The sequence below is a fragment of the Passer montanus genome, unplaced genomic scaffold (genome assembly GCF_014805655.1).
Source record: "Passer montanus isolate IOZ18808 unplaced genomic scaffold, ASM1480565v1 scaffold5, whole genome shotgun sequence".
NCBI lineage: Eukaryota > Metazoa > Chordata > Aves > Passeriformes > Passeridae > Passer > Passer montanus.
The window spans coordinates 9,764,543-9,778,269 of NW_024369929.1; the positions used below are offsets into that span (position 1 = coordinate 9,764,543).

The window sequence follows — 13,727 nt, forward strand, 5'->3', positions numbered from 1 at the left end:
GCCCTCCCCTCCCTGTTAGGTTTTTTGGGGTTTTTTATGAGACTCTCATAAGGATCCAACTGCTTCATCAAGGCACCAAAGAACACTACACCCCTCACTGTCCACCTCCAAGCACATTTCCCTGAATTCTCCCTGTCAAACCACGGCAGAGAGCCCTAACAAGGGGAACCCCTTCCCTCTGAGCCTCAGCAGACCACGTGTGAAGGTATTTCCCTGTTCTCATTAAAAGCAAGGAATGCTTCATCTAACTGCCACTGCTTTCAGGCTGCCTCAACAACATGACTTATTACACTATGCTTCAGATATGTGCTTTGAGGAGATATAATTCTTATCTTTAGATGTGCTGATAGCACAAAGAAGCCTGGCTGACTTACTGAACAGCCCTGTGCCTTTGATAATAGTATTTGCCTTTGCTTAGAAAATTTGCACAGGCACAATGCCTGGGTCATTAAATTGAAGGATTAAATTTCTGACTTTGATTACTGTATGAAATGCCAATCTTTGTACTGCTCTCCAGCACCCAAAAGAAGGCACTTACTAGCAACCAAATAATGTTTTCCCTCCTCTCCTCCAGGCTTACCAGCCTCTCCTCCATCTTGTAACAAGCCTGATGTTCTCTATGGACCTTTGTGTTTCAGGACAATAATTTTGAGGAAAGCCCTTAATAAGTCCTACAGATAATTCCCAAATTTCTGTGAAGCAGGAAAAAATACCAACACTCCCCTCCCCCCACAAAAAAACAACCCCAAAAACCTCACAGCAAACACACCTCCCTCCCCCCCCCCCCCCCCCAAAAAAAAAAAAAATCAATCAACTCAACAAAAGGAAAGGAAAAATACAAACAGCTTGGAGAGGGTGAAGTCATGGAAACCACTCCAACAAAAAGACTAAACCCATGGAGAAGGGATCTGAGAGTACATAAAGGTTTTGCACACATTTTTTCTTCCCTGAAAGAAACCCTCAGCAGATCTGGGCTGATTCTGGAGCACACTTCATTGCTAGGCATTAAAATTCCAGCCTGTGCTCTCCTGTTCACTTGCCAAAACATTCAGAGTTACTTGCCCTACACCACCCCTTTCCAGCAGCATCAATACCCATCCTCCTGCTCATCCTCACACAGAAACTCCCAGGCATGAGACACACAACTCTTATCTGTAGCTTAATCAGGCATTTCTGCTGAGCCTGCAATGTTCCCCAGCAGCCTGAAAACACAACCTGCAGGTCTCCACCAGGGCTTTGTGTGTGCCCGTCAGTCAGTGAGAGACACAGATCCCCTGACAGACACAAACCACCCATCTCTCCCTGGGAGGCGAGGAGCAGCCTCTTTGCAGCACATGGAGACACTGGAATTCTAGTTTGATGGAGGCCAAGAAACTGAAGGATCACTCTAAACTTGGTTTGAATCAGTGGGAGGCAGAGGAAGTACTGCAGAGGGAGGGAGGGAGGGAGGAAGGAAGGGAGGGAGGAAGGGAGGGAGGGAGGAAGGAAGGAAGGAAGGAAGGAAGGAAGGAAGGAAGGAAGGAAGGAAGGAAGGAAGGAAGGAAGGAAGGAAGGAAGGAAGGAAGGAAGGAAGGAAGGAAGGAAGGAAGGAAGGAAGGAAGGAAGGAAGGAAGGAAGGAAGGAAGGAAGGGTACAACAAGGATAAAGATCTGCTGGCTGTGCTGTAACTGGTGTCCTCCTCCCTGAGCAAACCCAAGCGGTGCCTCTGAGCTCACTGGACAGGATGCACAGCTCACAGCGCTGCCAATTTCAGCTGAGTCATGTGAATCCATCCCCACCAGCTCCTGCCCACCCCAGGAATCTGGGTGTTCCAGCCTTCAACAGATGTCTGGACTGGCACAAGATCTGCTGGGTCTTTCTACCATTTCTCAGATGCAGGGAAAGTGTTCACCATGTGAGTATGCAACATTAATGAGATCCAAATCCTGGTACACATCTCCCTGTCAAATTCTTTATTTCCCTTCTGACCTTCCTTTAGCCAGCCCAGTGCAGATCACTCTGGAAGTGTGAGGGCAGCCTGCAAAGGCAGCATCCTGGATAAGCCACCCATCATCTTACAGTGACTGGGCTGAAAACACTTTAACTGTTCACTCTGGTTATTCCTGAAATTATTAACCCTAGAAGATTGCTGTTAAAGTTCATCCAAATGTGATTTCATTTGCATCTCATGTTTGGCACAGATGCTACTATATTAAGAGAACATTTTTTGGAGGTTATGCAGTATTTTGAACTTTAAAAGAGCAGATAAAACATAAAGCCACTTGAGACAGGTAAAAGTCTGTTTTTCTATTTCTGATTACTCTGGGCTCCACAATCTCAGATTTCTTTCATTCCAGAAATCATTGGAATACAAAGCTTAGTAGAGGTCATACATGAAATTGCTTAGGCAGGCACTTGCTTTCCTTCAAACTCCTAAAACTACTTTTTCTCCTTAGTTCCTTCACCCTTCCACGGAAATTTCATTTCTCCATGTTTTTCCATGCAGTCTGGAGATTTCACTATTTCATCAGCCTTAAGTCCCACATTAGTGAGCATCCAGCATACTTGAGGTGTAGACAGAGCAGCCACACTATTCATTCCCAATTATTTCTTAGCAAGATGCTCTAAATGAAATGAAGTCAAATTGTGGTTTTCCCTTGTTACAGTTTATTTCTTGCTTATGATTCTCCAAAACAGCTACCTTGCCAACAATTTCTGGGTCAGAAAACTCTACAAACCTTTGCCCAGTTCAAATAACTGGTTTTGTACAAGACAAAAGGAACCACAACCACATTGTGGTTTTTAATACTAAAATGTAGTTAAATGGATGCTTTAACAAGACTTTACCAAAGCCCTGGTGCTGCCTTCAAATTTAAATTCATGCCTGAAAATTGTGGGCCAAAGCTCTGGCAAGTGTGAGCTGGCCATCAGTGACTTGGTAGAGGATTTAGCTCAGCAATAGCAAGGAGACAGCTCACCATTTAAGACAGATAAAAATTGCAAAACTCAGGTTGTCCATGAGCAACTAGTAGGTTTTCCTCTTCCTTGAAGTGCACAAAGATGTATTAATGCAGGGAAAAAAGAGTGATTTAATTCCAATACTTCCCCTGTGACAGGAGTGTCCAGACACTGAGCATGCAGGATCAGTCATGCCCCTACAGGATCAGGAGGCCCAGGTGTGTGTCACTCTGGAATGGGCATGTGTAAAGAGGAAACACTGCCCTTCTCAGGAGCATTCCCATGGGCCTTCATAATGGCATCAAAGGACAAGATCTTTACATTTTTTTTCAGCTCCAAAGGTCAGGAGAACTAAATAAAGCTCAAATTTTGGCCAAAACTGTCCTACCCAAAGCCACAGCAGGGACACTCTGCCAGAGAGCAGCAGATGGGTGTGGGGTTTGGATAATACTGGAGGGACTTGGGAGCCCTCCAGGTTTACCAGCAGAACGTGCTGCTTCATGTCCCCGGTGCCTCTGCCTTCTTTCATGCCAACTATCTCAAACCTGCTGTGGCAACCTGAGCCTCTGTTGTGTGTAACCACATCAGGTTTCACTCGCAAACCTCTGTTTTTATACCTGTGTTTTTAACAATAACTGAGGACTCAGACTGCAGAGGCCAAGGTGATGGCCAGGCTGTCTCGTGGTGCTCATCCCATGCAGCATCTCCTCTGTGCACCATGGCAGTGCCCACCCCTGCTGAGCTGGCTGGGGTGCAGGACTCTCTCCTAACAGTGGAACCAGTGCAAAGCACAAGTAATTTCACTAAAGTAAGAACAGCACTAAAAACCATAAATGAAATTAAGCAAAATGAAGAAAATTGCAAGGGAAAAAGCAGCATCTAAAGTGGATGTACCCTGTCTTTATACAATGCAAAGACAACATGGGAAATAAATACAGCATAGCCTGCAATCTTGCTGTGCTGAGACCTAGCATTTTAAACCTTTAGTTAGAAAAACACAATAATTCCAGTGCTGTTTGGGTTACAGAAGATGCAAAGTTTTGTGCACATTCTGATGCATTTCTGCACTTTATATATATGGGAGATAAATTATGTGTGCAGCGACTAGTACAAATAAATGAACCAGAGCCAGAGCTCTTCTGGAGGGATTTCAGGGACAGCAGGCCAGGACTTACTTGGATTCTATTTCAAAACTTTCTGGAAAGAGAAACCTCTCTGCACATCAAAAAAGCTGGACTAGAGTGAAAGCAGAAGCATCTCTGTGCATCAGTTAGTGTCAAGCTTTAAAACCTTGCTTCCACACTCAGAAGTTGCTGAGACCGTCAAAAGGCTGCAGACCTTTGGAAAACAGAACATTTTCTATCAATAGGGCAGTACCTGTTGAAGTTGCTGGGGTCCAGGATGATGTTTTCAGGTGCTCTGCCATCCCACTGGAGGATTTAATCCTGCTGGAGCATGACAACAGGCTGGCACTGCTGGCACACGGCTCCCCGCTCACGCCTCGCAGCCACAGGGGATGGGAAGGGAATGCTGCTCTGGCAGTGGGCAAGGTCAGGTTCTTGGGGCATCTGGCCTGGATGCAAAGCTGAGGGTGAAAGGAAAATGACAAACATGTCTATTAAACCAGCCAGACGCAGCCATAACATGTGCATTTGATCATCATTGCCTGTAAATGATTTCTGCCAGTGAAGAGTTCAGGACATTTGGAAAGTCACTGAAACGTTTCCAGTTCAAATAAAAAGGTAAACCAGAAATAGCATCTGCAGCCATCCATGGGGACACCATGAAGTGAGATATGAGATGTGCTGTGCCATAAATATGTTCATTATTCAAAATCTTTAGGGAGAAGGGTAATCAAGGAAGCATCACAAAGTAACTCTTTTTTTATGAATTCAAATAACTGCACTTTAAAAACAGGCTTATTCCATTGAAAATACAGAAAACTGAAGTTATTTCAATGGGATTTGGACTAGGCCCAGTTATCTAATAGACTCCACATCCTGGCTCTCAAGTAGCAGACTAGGCTGAAATTCTGGGGGCTAAAACTTGATGTCCTGACTGTATGACCTTATAGACTAAATACCAAAGTCCAAGGCTTCAGCAAAGCTCTCTTGCAGGGACCAACCAAGAGATGCCTCTGACCTGGAGCTCAACTCTAGAGAACACTACAAAACCACAATCCAGCTGTGTGCTTTTTCTGCCCTGCCATCACTCAAAGGCAAATTTGTGAAGCAAACATCATTTTTAAGGCTGAATGCATGACACTGCCCTGCTTTCCACCATGTGAAATTCCAGTGCAAAAAGAAGATGCACAGCTACTCATACAAATCTGTCTCTGCATGCAGGGCTGTTTCAGGCAGCTTGTCATGTTCCCTGAAGGGTTTCAGATGCACAAAGGACAGATGAGGACATCTATAATCCTGCTGCCTTCACTCTCCTACAGTGTAGAATAACACTCTTTGCATCAAGAACTTAAAACATCCAACATAGAAATCCATGGTAGCTCACAAATGTCTAAGCTTCTACATGAGCATCCATCCATCAAAATTATTTTTAAACTCAATTTGTGTCTTTGAGGTAGATCTAAATGGAAGCAGTAGTTTCTTATCAGATTTTAATTTCGCAAGAATACGAGTGCAGCCAAGACTAGCAGAGAGGTTAAGATTCCATCTATCAGGATATCTGCCTGCTAATGCAGGGCACTCACATCTCCAGATCTGCTTATCCTCCTCTTGTCTCCAGAAACTGAAAGCTCTGCAAAACCAGCTATCTCTTCTTGGTTTGTACGTGGGTTTGTGTTATTTTAGTTAGGGATTCAAGTGAGTTCAGCCCTAGCTCCAGTTTCATGCTTTGAAGGATCATGCCTGCTCCTAGTGTTGATTTTCAGCTCTTAAGGATCTCCAATAGATGGACCACTTTTGCCTATCCCTCCTCTCATCCCTGGATCCAGCAGCCTCATGCTGAATGATTAAATTAAACATTTGGATCTCATGCCAAAGGAACAGTCCAAAAGTGGTTGTGAAAGTTTCTCAGATACTCAGTCCACTCCTCCTTTCACACCATTACACTTCAGTGATGAGAAGCTATTCTGAGGGGTATCTGCAGATACTGGAAGATTAAAGTGGATCGCAGAATGACACTAACATAAATTTTTCCTGATGGCTGAAACTATTGATCAAGTAATTCACTCCAAACAACATCTCTGGGCAGTAACACATTTGCTCATTCTTGATGGATCAAGAAAGACTAAATTATTTTACAGTCTGGTAAAAAAGCCTTTTTTTATCTAGGAAACCAAGTAGAAAGATCTATTTTGCATTCACATTCAAACCATGGTTGGAAAGCCAATAACACACAGAACAATAACCCTCATTTCAATCTCACTTGGCCCCATCAGGATGGGGTAGTGCTGAGGTCAGAGCAGGGGATCCATCAGGTACATTCCGACCTGAAATCAGTATATTAATTGTTCTCAATCCAAACAGCATTTTCTAATGAAAACCAGTTGGAATGAACACTTATATTGCACTTACTACAAAATTAAATGCACCAATGAAAAGCCAAGAAAGGAATGAGATGCATTCAATGAGCCCCAAAGATTCCTAGATTACAGGTTACCAAGAACAAAAGATTCCTATGTGCTTCAAGCTATTTGTGTAAAGATTAAAAAAAAAAAAAGGAAAAAAAGAAGAAGAAAAAAAAAAGGAGTGAGAGAGCTATGCATGGCTTAAGCTGCTTGCTATTATGAATGAATCCAAAGAAGTGCTGGAACAGTTTACAGAATGCTTCAATGAGGTGATGAGGAAAGGAGGTCAGAGACTTGTTGGTAGCATTTTCCTCCAGGTGTGTAGGGACCAAGTCACAGGTCTGACATTAAGGTTAGTGATGACAGCTGTTTGGAGAATGAAATGGTCATAACCAGAGCAAGGAAAATGCCACATATGCATTGTAGAAACGTTTGTAAATTTACTTGTAAATGACTTGTAGAGTGTCATTTGGTCTCCTGCAGTGACAGTGGCCACTGAGTGAATGCTCTCCAGGGCTGCAAAGCAGCAAGAGTGTGATTTCCCCTCCCCTAGAAATACAAAAGTATATCTAATAGATCTTTAAACATGTTTCTTACTAAAGGAGGTAACAGCCCTGATGAAGAAATTTAGATCCTGTGTGAAGAGACTGTTTTGCCCATGTGGAACATCACTCAGTCAGCAGGAATGAAAAATTCATCCACTTTCTAGAATGAAAAATCCATCTTCCTTAGAACCACCTCCATAATTTTTGGTTACTTCTACCAAAATCTTTAAAAGAAATAGGTCACAAAGAGATTTTAAAATAAGAGAAATGGTGACAGATTAATGTGGCAGGAGAAGAAGAGCTGGTTAAAACATTATAAAATGTGAGCCTTCTAATTGCATGGGTGGTTTAATGGACATAGTTGTTATTTTAGCTACTTGATACTTCATGCTGAAGAGATGTGTCAGATTCCCCCACGCTTACACAGCAATTTTCCCAAGTAGATTGTGAAACTGAGAAGATAAGTTCTTTACAATTCAGGGGGATCTGCTATTCAACTGAGAGAGCGAGTATGAAGATAAGCAAAATGCCAAGTATTGGAAATTACAATCTTGATTTCTGAGGAAAGGTTTTCTTGCTTTCTTGTTTCATTACTCTTGTTTTTGTCCTCTCATGCTGTCAGCTGTCATGTTGGGGAAAAAAACCTTAAAAATGAGAAGATCAAAACATACCTTCTCCCTTTCTGGTTGACTGACTGTTCAAAACAATGTTAATATCTTAGGGAAAAACATTTTCTTGATGAAATTTCCAAGTGAAGGCTTTAAAATTCTTGAAGAAAAAAAAAATGTAGCTTTCTTTCTCTAAGTCACGCTGCTGATTCTGGCACTGGCGTTGGAAAAACTACTTTGATTTTCAACTGATGTGCATCAGAGACTCAAACTAAACCTCTTTATCCAAATACAGACACCATGAACTGAAAAACACCTCACAGGCTTTTCCTATTTCCCAGTGTGAGGTGCTGATAATCCTCAAGCACCACAGATATCCTGGAGCTGCATTTTCCTGTGGCTGGAAAACCACTGCTCACTACCTCCTGCATCTCTTGCTTGCTTTACATTTAAAGAGCATCAAAGGTAGCCACAGAAGCACTGAGCCCACAGAACCAGCTGAAGGTGTGAAACCCAGAGATGAAGGATCAGCACAAGTGCAAACATTCACTGCAAGAACAGAGTTAACAAAAATGGAATAATTTTTATTTCAGCCAAGGGCTGTGAAGGAGTGACTGAGTGAACAGGTGTAAAATCAACAGCATTTCCTACAGTATTTTAGAATTGCAAGGCATGAATTTTTTTTAATTCAACACTGACACTAATTTGGCTGTGTGGCAGTCTCTTATGACTCTCTAACACCTTTTTGAGCTTATAAAAGAAAACAGCACATACTGCCAAAAACTCTGCTTATTTTAATAAAGACTAATACCAAAAAAGAGAAGTTTCACAGCCTCCCCTGATGTGCTGCTGTGAAGTCTGCAGGAAAACAGTAAATGCACAGCTTCAACTGCCCAGTGGAAACCAAGCCACTTGTCTTAGAATTTATATATAAATCAGGAAAGGTTTAGGAATCTCATGTACATTGTAACAAGTACTGCAGGTGTCAAGGAGTCTCCAGTTCCATGCCACTGGAAATCTCACACGCCTCCATGGGGAGAACTGTGAAGCCTCTCCCTACATTTTTCTTCCTTTACTGGCCTTTGCAACAGCTGAAAATCAGGTTGATGGCACACCAAGGGCCTTGGTGCCCCGATGATGAAGTCTGAGTGACTCAGAGACTGCCAGAAGATGTGGTGCTGACAGCTCCTGTGATTTCCCTGTGACTTTCCCTCTGTTTAGTGTTCCTCCTTCAAATAAGCCTTGCTTTATTTACATTACAGCATGAGAGTTTCAGCTGTCATTAAAGAGCTGTCATTAAAGGTTGGTCCTGTTTGGACAGCAACAACCCTGCAGACTCCAGAACCAAACAGGGAGGATTGGAAGACCTGCTAGCTCTTGCTTAGTGAATTTCTTGATTTTAAGGTGCTCCCCAAACCAAACTAAGGCGTTACTGAGTGCTCCCTGCTGAAGGAAGCCCCTGGACACCACAGGGGAATGAGAATTGATGCTCCTTGGAGACACTGAGGAGGAAGCACCATGAACCAGCCACAGAGGGTGGGAATGTCAGCCTGAGCTGCCAGATTAAAACAGCCTCAGGAAAGCCCATCCCCAGGATTTTTGGATCTAGAAGCACTGCCAGAGGAATTGTTTTTCCCCAGGCGTTTCCTTTCTTGGGCGAATTACATCCAGGAGAAGAGGAGCATGAAATGGGAATGAAAGAAACCAAGCAGAAAGGAATTAACTGTACTCCAGGCACTTAGCTCAGAAAGGATTTGCCTGCAATGTTAGCTGAAGGACTTGGATCTCAGTTTTCCATGCCAAGTAGCCCATCCCTAGACTGACTATCTTGGGCTCCATTCAGCAGTAACACAGGAGTCACTCTTTCCTTCAGCTGAAAGGATATTTTCACCTGCTTGCACTAGGGGAGAACACAAGTTCTTGTCTACCAGAGCTACATGAAAAGGAACAGAAAACAAATTTTGTAATAAAGTTGTTAAGATCAAAGCAAACCATCTTTCTCCATAATTGGATTCACTCTTTTGGGCTTTTGCTCTGAAGTATGACACTCAGAATTTAGCAGAGAAACAAGCCATCAGTTAGAAAGGGTGCTGAGAATCAGAGTGAGGCTGAAATATTCTAAGAGTTATCCTCTTCAAATTAATCAAACCCTGCGGCACGAGACCAATTTCTTCTACCCTGCACATACATATATTTCCCTCCCCAAAACCCATAAAGTGAGGCATTTAATGTGACCTTTACTCATCCTGCTGGATGCTTATTAGTTGAAAAATGCTGGTAAGTAATGGATCCCAGAGAAGTAAATGTTTATGCTTGCCTAAACCTAGCCAAGGAAATTTTCTATGGTGGAAAAACTGTCTCACCATGTAGAGTGCCATAACCAGGAGGATATTAATAGAAATAAAAATATAAATGTCTACTTGTTTGCAACTCTGAATTTAACTGTTAGGTTGCCAGAGCAGGGACAATTATGCTCTAGAGACACAGAGCCAAACTAAGTGCCAAGGACAAAACCCTATTTCAAAGGATCTGTTTCATAGGAGCCCAATCCTGCTTCTGCCCAGCCAAAACACACCAGGGTTTTTTATTCCAGTGTTTAGATACTTAAATAGCAACTCCTGCTCTCTGCTGTGCAACTACAGCAAATGCATCCAGCTCTTTTAGCTTAAGGAGTCACATACTCTGTGTTTGACTGTGGCATTGTCTGCTGGCAAGGTCTAAGGCCATCTCTCAGCCTGTGATTTCTGCATGGGAAATGAGAATTTGGTGTGAGTTTGCATCTCAACCACCCTGAACACAAGCAGGATGTACCAGAGAAGCAACACCTTCCATGGCTGAAACCTGATTCACCAGAACAGCCCACTAGAGCCCCATGGCAGTGTGGACAAATGCCTGGAACAAGAAAACACCAAACTTTCCCCCAGCTGGATTTCAGCTTGCAGCAAAACCATACCAGATTTATTGGTCACCCTTGGTGTGAGAAGTGCTGAGCAGCTTCACTGCCTCCCCCTCACCAGAGTGTCTGGTGCTGGCTGGGCTGTCCTGTTACCTGTGAGCTCCCAGGAGAGATCAGCCCATTCCGGCAGCAGGGGCTCCTCTGCTCTGCCTCCGGAGTGTCTGGGTGCCCTGTCACCCAGCCATCCACACCATGGAAGATGCACATTTCCATTGTCATTGTTTCCAAACCACTGGCCTGGTCTGCCAAAAAACACTTTCAGTCCAACCTAGGGGAGAAAATAAGGTGAAAAATCACTGCTTAGCTCAAAGTGAGGACTCAGCTTTGCAAAACTCTGTTTTGACAGTGATAGAGTTGGAACTAGGAAGATCCATTGTCTGAGCAGAGTTTTGTTTTGCCTCTTCTGTTTAGAAAATATGCCAGCCATGTTGGTTCTCCCTCTCATTTCTCAATCCCAGGAGATATTTCCACAAAAATTAGACTTTTGGTTCTTTGAAGTGCACCCACACCACCACGTGTTGCTTGAAATCCCACAGTAATAAACTGAACAGTGGCAAAAGAAGAGGATGACTGAGAATGTAGGAAAATACTGGATGATTATGAAATTTACTGAGGAACATCACAGCTGTTAATAAAGGAAAAAAAACCCCTAGCTATTTTGGGAATTTTCTCATATCTTTTCAATGTCCCTTTTAAGTGGTTCTGTCAGTGCCATTTTTTTTCTAATTATTCTTCCTAAACTCCCATAAACTTATCACAGTTTTAAATTCTCAGAATTGGATCTCATGCACATTCTAATATATTCCATGATTTTTTTTTCATTTTTTTAAGAAAGAGAAATAACAGGAAGAAGCATTATCCTCATTGTGCATAGCTCTGCTCTCAAGATTTTTCAGTAGCTAAGTAAAAATATCTGTCCTGATATGAAAATACATCAAAGCAAGGAAACTGCAGATGTTCAGCAAAAAAAAGCATGGAATATTTTAACGTCTGCAGATGAAACTATTACAGGGTGTGAAGATTAAGTTCCGAAGTAATCAAGAAAATAATTACTCCAGGTCAAGCACTGTGAATGAATCCGGCAGCAATGAATATAAAAGCAGACAGCAGGAATAACCATGGGATTGTGCCAACCCAAAGGAGTGTCATTTGTTCCATTTAGCCCAACTCATTTCAACTGGACTGTGCACATGAGTAAGAATTCGGGTCAGCAGAACTAGGCTGAAAGTTTATTAAGGGTTTTAAAGGCTTTATTTTAACAATAATAAACAGAAGGGCTTAGGAGAATAGGAGAGTTATTGTGACTCTGAGTTGGATGGGAAGTCCATCGCCTTAAAAAACCCAACCCCTGCAGCAACAACTGCTTGCAGAATAAAAGTCTTTATTCCTTTAAAATGAAATTAAAGCCTAGAACCATTTTCTGCCACCTTCTTGTCTGAGTATGAATCTCATAAACAAATACTTGAGGCAGTCTCCTTTAAAGGAGGCTCAAACACTTGGAAATTTAAGGTGCATTTCTGAGGTTTTCAGAACTTTTCTCGCTGCACCACAGGAAGTTTTCCCCAAAAGGCTACTTGGCCTTGGCCTAGGAGGATCCCAAAAGATGTTGGTTGTTTTCTTTTTCTCTTGAGTTTTAATTTATAAAAGATGAGATATTAAAAAATGTAAACACTGTGCAGCAGCTCAAAGCTCCATTACAAATACTCAGTGGTGGCACTTCTGGAGCTGCATATGAAAACAGGCACTGCACTGGGGAGGAGAACAAAGCCAGCTGCACTTCAAACCAGAGGAAGGCACAGCCAGTACATCTTACATTTGATCAACACTCTCAGTGCTTCCATCCAGCAGCAGACAGTTTGGGTGCTAATTTTGTTCTTATCTCTAACGTTCTCCTCTAAAAAGTCTGAAAGTCAGAATTAAAGTGGAAATTTTAATGAGCAGTCACTTCTTGTATAAGCCTCAAGGTTACCTTACTTTGGTACACTGTGGGACAGGAGTGCAACTGAGTTTGCAGTTACAGCTGTGGCAGTGTGCAGTTTTTCCTAAGTGAACACACAGGAACAAAGACTCTGCTCCTCAGGTTTGCTCACATGGAGCCAGGAAGGAGCTAGAAGAAGGTGCAGAGACAGGTCATGTCTGGATAGCACTCTGCTATTCAGACACCTAATTTTCACTGGGTGTGGCCACCTCTGAGTGACACGGTATAAAGGATACTTGAGTTACCTGTCTGAGGCCTGGCAGTGTTCTGTTGGTAATCTCTTAAGAATGTGCTAACTCAACCTGCCCAAAGGCAGCACACCTAACACACCTGCAGGGAACCCTGACGACTGCACTTTCTATGTTAAAAAATAATAAGGTGCTGGAAATCATTGTATTAATTAGTGACTTCTTGTAACATTCAAGTGTTTGCCCAAGCTGCCAACAAAAGATCACTAATTCATTCAAGTGTTTGCCCAAGCTGCCAACAAAAGATCTCACTGTATCACTGCTATCATTTTAATAAAACCATTTCCATCCAGTGGGAATCTTCCTCTCATTTACCACCCAAGGTCTCTGTCCCCATGGCTTTTCCTCTGCTGGAGTGATGCAAACCTTGTACCTGCCAAGTTCCCTTTGGTCAGGAGTCTCTTTAGGGTTGGGACTGGTTTTTTTCTCCTCTCTATTTCAGGAAATAACAGACTTCAACTAAATGTCTGCTTTTCTTTTTCCCATCATGAGCTGTTTGCAAATGTGTGCTTTGACACAGAAACCCAGCACTAAAACAACACAGGCTAAACATAGCAAAGTCAACATTAGGAGGTGCCCATCCCTCAGCCAGGCTGGACTGCAATCCCATGGCTGTTGCTAGTCCATGGCCAGGGGTCAGTACAGCCCCTGTGCTCCCCTGGGCACCACAAACCCACCCAACACAGACCACGGGGATTCCTTTGGCAGAAGCAATTCCTGAGATGAGGTAGGGTTGGCACAGGTAGGAGTGGGATAGGATGGAGCCCACCCTAAACTCCTGGCGGCAGGGACACGGTGACCAGAGGGACATTTAGCAGTGGATGTGAGCTGGGGCAATGTGGGGGTCCTGCACCTGTTGCAGGTGGTTGTTCCTGCTCCTCACCTCACTCTGTGCCCCAGAGGGACAGAGGGATCAATGGGTGGCTGTT

General features: G+C 43.1%; 1 protein-coding gene and 1 pseudogene across 2 annotated transcripts in view; both read right to left on the reverse strand.

Moving 5' to 3' along the window:
* Positions 1–13,727, reverse strand: part of LOC120509133 (cell migration inducing hyaluronidase 1) — a 98,988-nt gene that overhangs the window by 70,099 nt on the left and 15,162 nt on the right. The window lies entirely within an intron of this gene.
* Positions 1–13,727, reverse strand: part of LOC120508927 — a 42,424-nt pseudogene that overhangs the window by 14,554 nt on the left and 14,143 nt on the right.